Source organism: Lissotriton helveticus, chromosome 11 (genome assembly GCF_964261635.1).
Source record: "Lissotriton helveticus chromosome 11, aLisHel1.1, whole genome shotgun sequence".
In the NCBI taxonomy this organism is placed as follows: Eukaryota; Metazoa; Chordata; class Amphibia; order Caudata; family Salamandridae; genus Lissotriton; species Lissotriton helveticus.
Window position 1 is genome coordinate 809,429,342 of NC_136072.1, and position 12,534 is coordinate 809,441,875.

Below are 12,534 nucleotides of genomic sequence, written 5' to 3' on the forward strand. Positions count from 1 at the left end.
TTATGAAAATTTCTATTTAAGTACCATGTCCGAGCCTTTGCAAAATCTTACAATGTAAACTTATCCTGGCAGAGGTGGCAACCGATGCTAATTGGCATCTTGAACCCTGAACGATACGACACATTTTTGGTTACAAAATATTGACAAGTATGCTGTAGGCAAAGCACTCGAGAGTAGGCCATCTGCATTGAATTTAGATAGCAGGCATTCTAGTCCTCCTCTCAGTGTAATATTTCGGGCCGCGTGTTTCTATTATTCTCACACGTTAGTCTTTCTTCGTACTCTTTTCAATAACTTACGAGGACACCTTCCTCTTTCGCCACCACTATTGTGTCGTCACTCATAAGGGCGTGGCTTAACAGCTTCTTTGCGTGACGTACTGGTGTTTACAGCTGGTAACACTGTGGTCGCCGGGAATTGTAGTTCCGCCGTGTTCCCTGCTGTCAGTGTTACCGACGCTTTGTACCCCACATCCCACCGTGCCTCTCGGTAGCTTCGGGAGAGCTGTGTGTGAAGCCGGACAGAGGGAGGCGGTAAAGGGTGCAGCACCGACGGGCCACGACGGAGGAGGCAGCAGGTATGCGCAGGAAAGGGCGGAAAGGAGGCCAACCTAAAAGTTAGATGAGAGATCTGAATTGCCATGCGGTTAGAGAAAATGACTGTTCCTGAAGAGTTGCAGGCCTGGACGTTGACAATCCATTAGAGAGGGATTCGTTTCTGTTGAAGGATAGGGGACATCTGGCATAGGGGCTCTCCACCCTAGGGGCGGGGGGAGAGAGGAAGGGAACTCATAAAATGTAGCACGGGCTGCGTGTTACACATCATAGATGGGTGGGGGAGGTGATTCAGAGTTAAAAGGTAGAAAGGCTGCTTTCTGCAAATTATAGATAATGGGCGAGCAGAGTGCATGATCCATTCGGGTCCAGGTGTAATCATGGCTCCTGTGGGCTCTTCAATGGTCTTGTAGTTTTTATATAGCGCTTTACTTGAGCACCAGTTACATTACACACACGTACACATTCATTTTTTGTATGCACTGTGATATTAAAGTGAATTGTCCTAGGATTACAGGGTGTTGAGCTGACGCCGAGACTCGAACCTGGTTCTCAGTGCCAAAGTCGGCAGCTCTGGCCGTGGGATCGATGACGGGAGTGGGATTCGTGTGTGTGTTTATTTTGCTTTCTCGGGGCTAGGGTGAAAGCACCCTGGGGTGACGGTGGGGGAGAGTTTAGCTGCTGTACCCACGAGGGATCTTGAAAGCGACTCGTTGCACTTGTGGCTTTGTGTCTCCTTGCTTTGAAGGACTGAACGTTTTGTTGACATGGAAATGCACGGAGCTCAGAGATTTATATCCAGGGACAAGCCGAGGGTTCACGCAGGTAGACGGCATCTACCCACTCTTTTCACAGGGTGGAAGCCGTCTACCCTGCTAGGAGGTTGGACCCCACAGAAATATGCTGAATGTGTCCCGGTGTAATTTTCAGATACCGGGGCACATTCAGCAGTGCCTTCACGTTGTCTGCTTTCGTTTCGAGCAGCGACGCCTTGTCAGGAGTAGTAAGTGCTATAGCCTATATAAATACAATACAATGTGTAGGCGGGGAAGGGGCTTATCAGATTCCAGCGGGCGTATAACAAAGGCCAAAGTTAAGGGGCCATCAGGCCTCCTTTTGTTGGAGTATCCTGGCTGAGCGCTATTGAGAGCTTCACACCTAAATGCATTGGAGGAGAAACAAAGGCACACAGCTAAGAGGGGCATGCTTTTGACTTTGTTCAGTCCCTGTACATAAGAGATATGCATGCACTGTAAGAATGTCCGATGTGTTGGTCTGTCCCAATATTTACACAAATAGCAATTTAAATACCACTATTTTATTGCGTTATAGTACTAATCTCAATACAGGGTGTCAGAGCACTTTACATCACTAGTACATGTTATACATGGACAACAAAACCTGTGTGTAAATCATTGTACAGAATGTTACATAAGACAGTGAGGGTTACACGACGTAGCAGCCACATGGCCTTCATAGTTCACTGTGATATATTAGGATTACAATGTATGAGCTGCAAGTAACAAAAGGATCTCTGTGTTAAAAGCAGCAACCAACTTACCCATTTACTTAAAAAAAAAATCTTATCATCTGCTTGTTACTTCATGTGCTTTGCAGGAGACATATTAACCCTCTATTCGACTTTGATTCAAAACTGGGACTAGACAAATCACGGATCTCTCCAGCAAATGCATAAATCTCCAGGGTTATCTTATCATTATTGTTATTCCCTGAGATTTAGTTGGCAACCAAAGATCTCTACAGCAGGTGCCTTTTACCCCCCTAAGATATTTTAGAATGCAGACTTTGCAACCAATCTGGCAAAACAGATTTAAGACAACTTGTCTCCTTGTTGCTAGTTTTCTTGTGGCAGTTGAAAAAAATAACTGCACAAGTTGAGGCCCAGATTTTGCGTCAGTGTTGTCACTTTTTTGATTCAACCCAATGCAAAATCTAATTCGCTAAATGTTGTAATGCACCCATGTTAGACCCGCTAAACATATTTGTGAGGTCTTAAGATCTGATGGTACTTCTTGTGATATAATTTCCTGTGAGGTCATGTGTTGTCATGGCACTTCCTATGATGGCATGTGCGATGCCACGCACTATGATGTCATGCACCATGATGTCATTTGAATACTGACTAACTTGGTTAGTCCCCACCACATCTTTTTTTTTTTTTTAGGACTTGTGCCCTGGATATACCATAAGGAGGAAGGAAACTGAGATGTACCCTGGTGATTTGGGGGACCTACTGTCCATGAAGAGGTACTGTTTACAATGAAGGAGACGTATGAAAGATGACGGTACTCATTTGATGAAGGGGGAACTTAAGAGTAGCGCGCTACCTGTGGGGTGAATGAGATATTAAGCAAACTGGGAACAAGGCATGCTTGGAGAGTTGGGCAAGGACCAATGGATTTACTTTCTAGTTGTATGGTCTGTTCTTTGTAAAGCTTATTTTTTTTGTTGGGGGTGGGGGGGGAAGAGGGTCTTGAAGCGCCTTGAGACCCTTCGGGTGAGTAGTGCGCTATACAAATGCTATGATTGATTGATTGATTGTGTATTGTATTCAGTAAGGTGCAGAGGCATGGTCCGACTAGGACAAAAAATATACCCCAGCACCAAAATACAAGTGCCCCCCCATTGGAGAACCCAATAGGTATAAAAGTAGCCCATATTTGCGAATTGGGACAGGTTTGAATTTTCTAAAGATGTGCTGTATAAGTGTGTGTGTTGCAAGGTATTGAAGACTGCATGGATTTTGAGTTTCTGCAGGCAATGTTTGTTTTAATATCATGGAAATCAACAGTAAAAGCCGGTCCACAAACAGCCAAAAAACCAAGCTTGCACAGTGACCTGTCGGGCCAGCCCATCTGCCACTGCTTGATTGCCCTATAGACTAGTCTGACACTGGGTGGAAGGGAAAGGGGTGGCAGCCAAGTGATCTGTGTGTGGCGGAGGGGTGGTTTCTATGTCGAGTGCTGTGCCCATATGTACAAGATACTATCATACTAGGATGAGTATTGGTGCCCATGCGTGCTATTAACCAGGTAAAGTGGGGTCCAGGACTACTTTGAGCGCAGAAAGATGAACATGGCTGAGATGTGTAATATAGCCATTTGGGCTGAGAAATTCTTATTTAAAGCAGAATGGGGAAATCTGTGTTGTTGACACATCCGAGTAGTAATAGGCAGCAGGGAAACCTTTAATAACATATAAAGCTCCAGGTTAGACATACTATTTATTGTATTGACTTGGAGAAACACAGTTCCACTGGCGCCCCTGTAATAACCTCATGAACACTCTTTGCTGTAATGTGTAAAGAATGGCAATGATTCTCTCTGTGATGCCTACTGTAGGCGTTGATCATCTTTCTGATACACATACAGTAGGTGAGTTGTCTCGAATACCTTAGGCTGAAATTGGCTCCTCCTCTCTAAAGGGTCCTAAAGGTTTATTAGTGATGCATACAATATGGTGTTTCTTTGAAAATCTTTAATGTGTATTGTGTAAACTTGATTTTTTTTGTAATGCCTAGGTAGGAGATAGGTTTTGCCTCAGATTCATGTTTGAGGGGCACCGGCTTACTGTTGCATGCAAGCCATCAGTCAGATCCCTCTCCAATGTGTGTAGTGGGGTAATTCCATCTGCAGTGCTTGCGGCAGAGAGCAAATCCACACTCCTCAACTTGTTTTGTAAATTGTGTATTCTACCCATTAATGTCCAGGAAAGGAATGGATCCTCTTTGTGTGATCTGCATAGATCAATTTATGATGCATTTTGTAGGATTTGGATCTTCTGTGGTACATGTGGATCCTCCAGTTTTGCCTTAGTGGACCTATACCCTTTTTTTGGTGCTTTGTACTTTAGTAGTACCATCCTCTCTTTGTGTACAGAAAGGGTGCCTATTCCCATCTAATACATATGGTGGGATGTGGTCCTACTGTGATGGGAATAGCTTGCTTGATAACTTTATTTCGGCCAATAGACCATAAAAGTGCACATAAAATACATTAGCACAGTCAATAAAACAATAAATAATCATAAAAAGTTAAAACAGCATTAAACTATAAGTTATCAGGATACAAGGATAAGAGCAGCAAATATAACAATTGATTTAGTTAAAAAAGTTTGTCTCCTACGCCACATGCCTAAAAGATAGCGTGAGACCGCAAACACAATCGGGGGATGGGTGTCATAGGTTAATATCCTGCAAGCATGTTGAAAGTGCAAAAATCCCAAGTTCTTACAAATAGGGGTCAGCCAACATTTCCTAATGGCAGAATAGGCAGGGCAAAACAGCAATACATGGGTTATATTCTCTTTTTTGTATTTACATGCAGGGCAAACCTCAATGTTAGTTTTTGCCCACTTAGATGTAAAAGATCCAATAGGTAGAGTACCATGCTTTAGCTGAAGATATAATTTTCGAGCAAACGGGGGTTCAATTGTATCCAAGAATTCCTCACGTTTAGATTCAAGTTTCACTTGGAGGAATTCAGAAGTTAACCTACCCAATGATGTAGAGCTCGCTAGCATCTGAGCACTCTGCCTGCTTATATGGAATAAAAGTTCCTTCTTTGATATCCCTGGGCAATAAGTCTCTGGGTTTTCCCACAGATCCGATAGACCTAGCCCGGTACTGACCGCACGAATGTGCTGAAGCCAAGGGATCTTTTTGTGTATAAGAAGGGACAAAATCTCAGAGAACTCCGCTCTATATGCGACCAGTTCGGGAACTGACCACAGCCTCTTCCAATAGCAGGATGGTACCCTCCCTGCCTATGGCAGGGGGGAATTCTTTACAACATGTGCACTAATATGTCGGTTGTCTGCAGTGGTTATAAACACAAGAGTGAGGAAACGATTAACCCGGTGCGTGCTTCTGTCGGCCAACGGCCGTCGCGCGCACCACCTCCGTAGTGCTACGCACGTCCGTTGGCAGACGCGGCCCCGCCCACTCATCAAAACAGAATTGCCGCCGCGGTAAAAGGGTTAAATGGGGCTATGTCCTCTTCCCCAAGTAAGTTAACAATAAACAACGTGGACAAGCCCACAAAGAAATGGGGTCACTTTGGGTGACGCATTAATTTGTACAGGAACACAGACATCCAGTGGATGTATAAGAAGACCCGTCACCCACCAACCTAGTTGGTGGCATGCTTCATCACTGGGGTCCCAGCTGGGCTGCCAAATGCAACCCAGCTGTGCTACAACTCCTGATTGCAGCAGAGCGGGTATTGTGATGTGAGGCGAGTGCTCTATGTGATGTGACAAAGTGTTAAAAATGTCTCTAAGAAGTGCACTTATGAAAAACTTCAATAAAAGGGTCTTAGGACATGGTTAAAAACACAGGCGGGATAAAGTGAGGATAAAAATTGTACTTCAATATCCCTGTAATAGAGGTCAACTAGTTTCAGCCTTATACGTGGTTCGTGAGGCTTTCATCAGGACCAATGTGAAGTGGATAAAAAGGTGAAGTTGCCACTAAAAGTGCAAATATCAGCACACGTACTAAGGTGTGCTGTGAGCGTGGTCGGTACGTTGTACTTACGAACCCATGAAAGGTAGGTATTTTAACCCTTTATTAAGCAGCTATACTGATCCTGCCAAGGGGAACCTCCTATAGTTACACATTCGTCAAGGAATGGTTCCCTCGTCTCAGACCTGCATTGCTCTCGGTCAGGATCTCGCCAGTTGTCTGCAGTGCACATGACAGTAGGTGGATTCTCAATAATGCATGGAGTTTGGGTGTATTGTATTTTTAATGAGCATGGTAGGGTAGATAATCCATCTGCATTATATTTGGTAATATAGACACCTTACTCCTGTGTTGTGTACAACACAGAGTGGATCGGATCCTCTCCTTGCATATGTTAGGAGTTGCAATGTCTTTCATGGCTGCAGGGTGAATCCTTTATGATGTGTAGTTCCGGGTGGGGCTTTTGTGGTCTTACAGCTCTCAAAAAGCATAAACAAGGGAATAGATGATACTTTGTAAAGTGTAGAGTGGGGCATTGATACTTCTTTATTCATATGGCGGGGGTAAACCAGTAATTGCGCACATCTTGGGGTAGATGCTATGAAATCCTTATGAAAGGACTGGATCATCTGCCATGTGTATTGCTGGGGGTAGATCTTTCACTGCATCATGTGACGTCATAACGGAACCTAAACTCCAGGAATAGTATTAAATAAGCTTGACACTGCCTGGGCGACAGATCTATTCCACTAAATATAAATTACACATCTGTGAACCATTGCCTCTTTATTTTAGTGGGAACTTAGAAATGAGATCTCAAATTAAAATAATAGAACTCCTCTTTGGAAATACTCTACATTTAGTTACATTTAGGGTGGTATTGTATTGCATGTGGCAGGCGGTGGATCCTCGGCCACCTGGGCAGCGTCCTTTTCAATAAAACAGACCTAGGTGGATCATCTCTAATGCAGGGTGGTTCTGCGCTGTGTATGGCATTAGGTGGTTTTTGTGCAGTGTACAAGGCAGAGAATTGTTTCCAGGTAACACGTACAGCAGTGGTATGTTCTTTGTAATGCATGTAGCTTGGAGTGGGTCCTGGAGGAGAATCCTCCATGCAGATGTTAATAGTAGGGAGTGACGTGTGTATTTGTAATATGTGGACGAAAGCTCGATACTCGCGCTGTCATGTATTTGGTAAGATGTACACCCCTCTGTAATGGCGTGGTAGAGGATAGATCTTTGCTTTAATACATGGATCCTCTGTAATATATACATGCATTGAGTAATTCCCCTCTAATACATAGCATAGTAGGTGAACAGTACTTCCTCAATATTGTCCGCAGTAGAGGTCGACCCTATAATTTGTATTTTAAGAATGAGTCCTTTTTACACAATGCATATACTCAAAGGTGGGTCCTTCACTGGACATGGCATGCTGTAATGTATGTGGTAGAGAGATGATCTCCCTCTGTAGGTACTGAATCCTCCGTTGATAGTGCATATGGTGAGGGTAGTAACGTCCTGTAATACATGCACATTGAGATGGATCTACGCTTGTAATGCACATAGGAGGGGTGTATCCACCTCTACAATGCATACAACAGAAAGGGGGAGGGTCTCCATAATACATAAGGCACAGGGGACCCTCCATTTGAGTGCATAGGTTTGAGGTGAGATCCTCGTAATTTGCCAGGTAGGGGTGAGTCCATTTATGTAATGCACATGCTCAAATGTGAAACTTCCTTCCCTATGCAAAGAGTGTGGAGAATCCTCCTGAAATGTGTATGAAAGAGTGTAGCTCGATCCTTCCCCTGCAAATGTGCAGTCAGGACTGGATCCTACCCTTGTAATAGATATAGCAGGCTCTGTATATTTCTCTGTAATGCAGGCAGCACGGGGTAGGTTCTCCTTGTATGCAAATGGCTGGGGTTGGAACCACCTCTGTACCCCGGACAGCAGAACTGGGCCCTCTGTAATGCATAAGGCATGGTGAATCCTCTGTTTTAATGCATAAGGTAGGGGGTGGACCCTTTCTGTGGAATTTTACCAGCTGATGGACAATCCTTCATTGTAGCATGTGCAACTGGAGTATATTCGCTTTCTGTAATACCTAGAGTAGGCTTGAGTTCTCTTGGTGTGATTACAGTGATGGGTCCATCCTACATTGAAATGCACAGCAGGGACGTATCCTATTTCCAAGTTTATATGATGAAGATGATTCATCTTCATAATTATTGTGGTAACGCGGTCCTTCCTCCATGACGCTTACAGTTTGGAGGTGGCTACGCCTCAATAATGCACTTGACTGGGCATGAATTCTCTCTCTCCAATTCTGATTCTCTTGCGAGTACCATAGTAATGTGATCCATTTTGTGAGCTGGATATGCACTTATTGGCTCGCAATTATTGTTTGTGCAAGTATTGTGCCAATTATTGTTTGTGCCTTGGGGACACAGCAAGTACAGAGGTTCTGCTAGTGTTGTACATACATAGCTATCATGACTTTTTTTTACCACAAACACAGAAACATGATCAGGTTCTCCTAAATATTCGGTAAACATCTGTTTTCCCAATTACTTGTTAAATGTAGCTGTTCAGTGGATTAGCTCTCTGGCTTACTGGAAAGAGTTTATAAGGCTTTGGCTTGGTCTTCTTGGAAAGCAGTGTTTTCTAGTACTGCTTCGAAATAGGTTCTGTGGTTGTCTGGCATGGGCTGCGTGGTGCCTTCTGGCTAAACTATCTCCGGAGAGGGGGGTCAGATGCCCTGCACAGGGTAGGTTAATTTTATGATGCCTTCTTGAATCCAATCAGCGCTTGATCCAGGCCGTGGGAGCTTATTCTAATGCCCTCTGCTGCTCTCATCTGCTAATGAGCAATAGCGCTGTCTGTGCTCCTGCCTGTCAGCCAATGGGATAATTCCATCAGCGAGATCCTCTTAGAGGGTCTCGGGCACTCCTGGTCACAGAGCTCTCGTAAGAGAGGCCGTATTCAAGCTTTAATCTTTAGAACCAGCAGTGTCTGCCTTCCCATGTGGCATTCACAGCTGGATCGTTTCTGCAGCGCCTCTCATTCCCTGCTGTACATATAAGAGAAGGTGGTACTTGGTTCCATGTGTTAGATGCTAACAATTCACTAAGCATGTACATCACACACTTATTAACCTAGGCACTTTTCAGACGCTTTCTACAGTGTTGTGCAAAATAACAGGTGATGGACAGAATGCAGAACAATGTCATACATTCACCCCAGTACAGAGATCTGGGCCTAAATCCATCGTTTTTTTGCTCACCATGCTCTTCCAGTTTGAACCCAGCCATATGCAAATCAGTCTTGACCCTGTTCCCCATGGGAACAGTCCAGCCCAAACTGCCAAGCCAGGTCCAGCCCAAACTGCCAAGCCAGGTCCTCACTGGACTGGAAACAAGCATCCAAGGACCGGTTTCGGGCTTTCAGCCCTCATCAGCCTGGATAGCTTGATTCCAGTGGCATGGAGAGCACGGGACTCATGTCTGAGCATACCCGTCCCACTCGGGGTGACAATTGCAAAATAACATGTGATGGACAGAATGCAGAACAATGTCATACATTCACCCCAGTACAGAGATCTGGGCCTAAATCCAGCGTTGTTTTACTCACCATGCCATTCCAGTTTGAACCCAGCCATATGCAGATCAGTCTTGACCCTGTGCCCCATGGGAACAGTCCAGCCCGAACTGCCAAGCCAGGTCCTCACTGGACTGGAAACAAGCATCCAAGGACCGGTTTCGGGCTTTCAGCCCTCATCAGCCTGGATAGCTTGATTCCAGTGGCATGGAGAGCACGGGACTCACGTCTGAGCATACCCGTCCCACCCGGGGTGACAATTGCAAAATAACAGGGGATGGACAGAATGCAGAACAATGTCATACATTCACCCCAGTACAGTGATCTGGGCCTAAATCCATTGTTTTTTTTGCTCACCATGCCATTCCAGTTTAAACCCAGCAATATGCAAATCAGTCTTGACCCTGTGCACAGGGTCAGACTGATTTGCATATGGCCATGTCTGAACTGGGGTGGCAGAGTCGGATAAAGAACGGTGATGTCACCACCCCCTTTTTTACCACTTTGTTTGCCATAAGTTGGCAGGGTATGCTCAGACGTGAGTCCCTTGCTCACTTTGCCACTGGATTCAAGCAAGCCGGGCTGAAGACGGCTGAAATGCTGGAAACCGGTCCTCGGAAGCTTGTTTCCGGTCCAGGGAAGGCATGTCTTGGCAGTTCGGGCTGGACTGTTCCCATGAAGCACAGGGTCAGACTGATTTGCATATGGCCATGTCTGAACTGGGGTGGCGGAGTGGGCTAAAGAACGGTGATGGATTGAACCCAGATCTGTTGACTGGGTGTGAGTGTTTGATTGGTTCAGATGCTCCGTCCATCACCACCCCCTTTTGTACCACTTTGCTCGCCATAAGTTGGCAGGGTATGCTCAGACGCGAGTCCCTTGCTCACTTTGCCACTGGATTCAAGCAAGCCGGACAGAATACGGCTGAAATGCCAGAAACCGGTCCTCGGAAGCTTGTTTCCGGTCCAGGGAAGGCATGGCTTGGCAGTTCGGGCTGGACTGTTTCCATGAGGCACAGGGTCAGACTGATTTGCATATGGCCATGTCTGAACTGGGGTGGCAGAGTGGGCTAAAGAACGGTGATGGATTAAACCCAGATCTGTTGACTGGGTGTGAGTGTTTGATTGGTTCAGATGCTCCGTCCATCACCACCCCCTTTTGTTCTACAGTTGTGTGAGCTTCACGCATTGAACACATGCGTGGCTCAAATTTACTGAGGCAGATACACTTTGCAATTCAGTGCCCGTTCTCACAACTGGATTGCTTGTGTGGGGGTTAATATTTTTTACTGTGTCTTTCTGGACCTTTAGACCTAGTTTGAGACCACTGACATGATTTGAATTTGATTGTAGGCAATAGGCTTCAGTGGCGAAACTTGCTGCCATTGCCAATACTTACTTGTGTAAGATAGCATGCTCATTCACTGCAGCCATCTTTAAATGGGTTTGTAGAAACAGTGCAAATGTATTCAAAGATGTCTGCCATTGACGCGTGCACATCATGACATGCACATGTGGCAGAAGGGGGCGGAATCATCCTGCAGTGGCTAAAAAATTTTTTTAAGATGGAGTCCTGCCTATAGCATGGCGGGTGCAAAAAAGTAAAAATAAAGATGGTGGGAGGGGAGCATATTTAGGAAAAATACGAGCAAAAAGAGGAGGGGTGAGGCTAAAGTGAAGGGAGAAAGCAGCACATGAAGAGAGTGAAAGAAAGTAAAATGCACTCGCTTGGAGTGCTTAATGGAAGAAGAAAAAAGTTTTCCCCCTGAACGCGAGCAAGGATGCTACCAGTGAAAGGATAGATACCAACCAGTCAAAACACAGTGAGACTGGAAGCACGAGACTAGGTTGGAAAGCCATCAAATCAAGAGAAAAAACTTAGATTGAGAACTACGCTGTCCAATCATGAGCCAGAGGTGGTCCCAGAGCCTGCTTTATCTATACTGTAAACAATATATCAGGTCAGCTGACAGCTGTCTGTAGCTAAGACCTTAAAAATCAGCAGTTCCTGCTGCACTTATGCTCACAAGACAAGGCACAGCATGGGGTAGCCTTGCACGTTTTCCTTAAAGAAGGGAGGTTGTGCAGAGAGCAGTGCAAGAAACCCAATTACTGGAACCTTAGGAACAACAGCTTAAGTTCGGTTGTACGACAGAACAACGCAGGGAAATAAGTTGCAAGTGTCAACCACACATTTTTTTGTAAATGCATTTATTTACAACGTGTATGTTTTTACAACCGATGCCATTACAACACATTGTTTATTAATTTAAAAACAATGTATTTGTTGGGGAAGACCCCCCCACACCCTCCAACTTACCTTAAATGCGTGGTAAAGGCAACCGTTGTAAAAACATATATGTTGTAAAAACATGCATGCTTAAAAAATGCGTGGTTAAGCCACAACGTAGTTAAAACCTCGTTGTAAAGGCTGTTTCCCGTAGTGAAAAGCTTCCCTAACAATTATGACAGAAAGAGCAGCAGCATTTCATACTTTCCTTATGCGGTAGAGGTGCTCCCCAGGTAACATCAGTACACCTTTCTCAATCGTAACATGCGCAGTGTAGCAGCGGTGCAGGTTTCTCTCTCACATCACAGGAAGTCGCGCAGCAATATTCCATGCTTCCTTTATCCAAAACGGGGACACCAGGTGCAGCTGCAGCACAGTAAAGACTTCATTTATACCCATCAGCTAATATAAGCATCTGCAGTGCAGTTGTCCCTGGTATACAAAATAGGTATAATACAGACCTCAATTAAAGTATCTTGTCCTTCACAGAACAAGTACTGCACGGGCAGCAGCTTACTAGGACTTGTAGCATACGTAACTTGTAAAATGGTAGCAGTGCTGTATATGAGCATGTTGGCGCTAAGAGTGCAGTAGTTGGGAATG

At 44.9% G+C, this 12,534-nt stretch overlaps 1 protein-coding gene across 2 annotated transcripts in view; it reads left to right on the forward strand.

Annotated features, from left to right (window-relative positions):
- Nucleotides 1-452: 452 nt before the first annotated feature.
- TMEM150A (transmembrane protein 150A) overlaps nucleotides 453-12,534 on the forward strand; it is a 53,831-nt gene continuing 41,749 nt past the window's right edge. The window contains exons 1-2 of one of the 2 annotated variants that reach the window (XM_078666877.1): nucleotides 467-577; nucleotides 2,740-2,822. The gene's annotated coding sequence lies outside the window, so the exon portion shown is untranslated. Of the gene's footprint in view, nucleotides 578-2,739; nucleotides 2,823-12,534 lie in introns of both variants that reach the window. The other variant, XM_078666878.1, reaches the window with a different exon arrangement.